This window comes from Elaeis guineensis, chromosome 7 (genome assembly GCF_000442705.2).
Source record: "Elaeis guineensis isolate ETL-2024a chromosome 7, EG11, whole genome shotgun sequence".
Lineage (NCBI taxonomy): Eukaryota > Viridiplantae > Streptophyta > Magnoliopsida > Arecales > Arecaceae > Elaeis > Elaeis guineensis.
In genome coordinates, this window is record NC_025999.2 from 98643261 (window position 1) to 98647066 (window position 3806).

The window sequence follows — 3806 nt, forward strand, 5'->3', positions numbered from 1 at the left end:
AAAGGTAGAAAACCTAATATAGATTATTTTCATATTTTTGGTTGTGGTGTTTTGTGTTAAATAATGACAAAGATAGCTTAGACAAATTTGATGCTAAATCTGATGAAGATATCTTTCTTGGCTATTCACTTCTAGTAAAGCCTTTAGAGTATTTAATAAAAGAACACTAGTAGTGGAAGAGTCAATTCATATTATATTTTATGAAACTAATAATCTTCTATCAAGGAAGAGAAATGATGGTGATGATGCAGGTATCATAGAAGATGGAATGAAAGAGCTCACCCTCAATGACTCAAATGAGCAAAATAAAGATCAATTGGATGAAAAACATGAAGATGAAAGCATCAATGATTAGAATATTCAAAAACAATATCAAGACACAGGTAATCTTCCAAGAAATGAAGGTATGTCTACAATCATCTCAAAGAATTAATAATTGGTGATCTGACACAAGGAGTAAGAACTAGATCTTCACTTAGAGATATTTATAATTATATAATTTTTATTTCACATCTAGAATCTAAAAAATAGATGAAGCTGAAAAAGACCATAACTGGATAATTGTCATATAAGAAGAGCTAAACCAATTTGAAAGAAATAATGTATGGATACTAGTTGCTAGATCTAAAAATCACCCCATAATAAGAACTAAATGGGTATATAAGAATAAATTAGATGAATATGAAAATGTAATAAGAAATAAAACAAGATTAGTTGCAAAAGGATACGATCAACAAGAAGAAATTGATTTTGATGAAATATTTGCTCCTATTGCTAGATTAGAAGCCATAAGAATGCTGCTTGCTTTTATTTGCTTTATGAATTTCAAATTATTTCAAATAGATGTTAAGAGTGCTTTTCTAAATGGTTATATTGCTGAAGAAGTATATGTTAAACAACCTCCAGATTTTGAAAGTCATAAATTTTCAGATCATATATTTAAATTAAAAAAAATATTGTATGGATTAAAACAAGCTCCTAGGGCTTGGTATGAAAGATTAAGTAAGTTCTTATTAGAAAATAATTTTTCAAGAGAAAAAGTTGATATAACTCTATTTATAAAAAAAAAAGATAAAGAAATTTAGTTATATAGATATATATTGATGACATTATTTTTGGATCTACTAATGAAGATTTATGCCAAGAGTTTGCCAAGCTCATACAGAGAGAGTTCGAGATAAGCATGATGGGAGAACTTACTTTCTTCCTTGGACTCGAGATCAAGCAAATGAAGCAAGAAATCTCCATCACCTAAAGTAAATACATAAAAGAACTATTAAAAAATTTTGAAATAGAGAGCTCAAAAATTATAGTATACCTATGACTCCTTCCTGTAAATTAGAAAAAGATAAATATGATAAAAATATTGATTTAAAGCTCTATAGAGGCATGATAGGCTCTTTATTATATCTTACGGCTAATAGACCTGATATAATGTTCAGTGTATGCATGTGCTGGGTATCAGTCAAATCCTAAGGAATCTCACTTAAATGCTGTTAAGAAAACTTTTAGATACTTAAAGAGAATACAAAACTTAGGATTTTGATTCTCAAAACAATCTTCTATGGACTTAATAGGTTACTCAAATGCAGACTTTGCTGGATGTAAATTAGATAAGAAAAGTACTAGTATAACTTATCAATTTTTAGGAGTGAACTTAATCTCTTGGTTTGCAAGAAGTAAAATTTGGTAGTATTATCTACGACCGAGGTCGAATACATTACAGCCAGAAGTTGCTGTACTCAAATCCTGTGGATTAAGCAACAACTCATAGATTTTGGTATTGAACTTAAAAACATCCCCATAAGATGTGATAATACAAGTACCATCAATTTGACCAAAAATCCAATCTAACACTCTAGGTTAAAATATATTGAAATTAGACATCATTTCATTAAAAAATATATTCAAAATAATGATATAACACTTGAATATATAAATACTGAAAAATAACTAGCTGATATTTTCACCAAAGTACTAAATAAAAATAAATTTTGTGAAATTAGAATGAAATTGGGCATCTTAGACCCTTCTGCATGATCTTCAATCATAATTTTACTCTCAAAATTCTTCTAAAATTTTTTGACTTTATTATCCTAATTTTGAGAGCCATTTATCTTTTTTTGAATTTTTTCAAGACAATTAAAAATCATCAGTGCTATTCAGATATTTTTTCAAATTTTTTTTTATTGAAATACTCAATCAAAAATTATATCAAAATTTATCTAGACTCCTCATAATCATCTCAACTCGATATGATCCATTTTAAATTTTTTTTTTGAATTTTTTTTTTATTTTTAAATATTTTTCTAATCGCTTGATGCAACCTTAGATGGGGCGTCCCATTTGAACGGGTAAAGCTTTGATCCTTTAAGCCGACCCATTTCTTATTCCATTTAAAAGCCATTTGGGGTGACTCAAACCCCAAAATTCTCTCTCCCTCTCATCCCAAACCTAGGAATCCTCTCTTTGTTCTCCTCCAACTTCAAAATCACACAAAATCATGGATTATCATCCCAAACCCTTTAGCTCTCTCTCTCTCTCTCACACGACTTGCTCTCCTAATCTTCACCAAATTTTAAGCCCTAACCTGAAAAATCCATGAGAAACACTCCTAAACCCTCTTCTCTTCTTCATTTCCATTCATCTCTCATCTCTCTCTACTTTCTTAACCGATTTTTCCTCTTCTCCTTGGGACAATGGCCCCCAAAATGAGAGTGCCGCAGAGAAGGAAGTCTGTAAGATCTTTGGAGGCTGAGGAACGGAGGAAGAAGGCAGCTCAAGCACTAACCCAAGCTTCTCCACTGGTTACACCAAGTAAGATCCCTCTATCTGCAAGAAAAGTAGCTTTGAGAAGAAATGTAGATTTTTGACTTTTGAGGAGTGATGGTTTTTCCATTGGAGAGAAATTAATTAAGCAAGGATGAGATTTTTCCTCAATTTATCTGAGCCGATTTATATAAATCTTGTCAAGAAATTTTACTCAAACTTAGTCTTCTCTGATGGTGTTTTGAGGTCTATTGTGAAGGGAGTCCAAATCATTTTGAATGCACCTAGGCTAGGTAGACTCCTTCAGATGCCTTATGAGGGTAGTTGCCTAGATGAGCTATCCAAAAAAAAAATTGGACTTAGGACTATCCTTGGAAGAGAAGATGTATTTTTAAAAATTGACGTCAAGGATCTGAGTGTGGAGATGAGATTGCTCCACCACATGGTGTCTAGAATCTTCTTCTCCAGAGGAAAAAGATATAATTTGATGACTGGCAGGGATATCTTTTTGATGCACCATATTATTTCTGAGACTCCTCTGAACCTATCTTTCTTGATGATCGATGCCATGAGGGAAGCCTTGAACAGATCCAAAAATCTCTTGCCATATGGCATGGCTCTCACAGTGATTTTTAGGGAGTTTGGAGTGAGTTTTGAGAGGAAGATTATTTGTAAACTGTCATATACCGACACCTACAACAACCACTCTCTTCGACGCATGGGATTTGTCAGAGTAGATGGCCGTTGGGCCAAGAGCCGTGCAGCTGTAGTTGAGGAGGAGGATGATGAGGAGGAGGAGCATGCTGAAGAGGAGGGTCCATCTTCACCACCTATACCCAGATAGAGTCCAGTTGTTCACCCTGTATCGAAGCCTGAGGTAGGACTCTCAGTCAAAGTACCCCCATTGAGCCGTATCGTACCATCTTTTAGTCTGAGGGATGATGATATGGGACTATTGGCTGAGAGAGTGGCAGAGATTCTATCTGTTCAACAGCAGCGATTTCAGGATCAGGTTCTTCAGCAGCTCCATCTGTTTC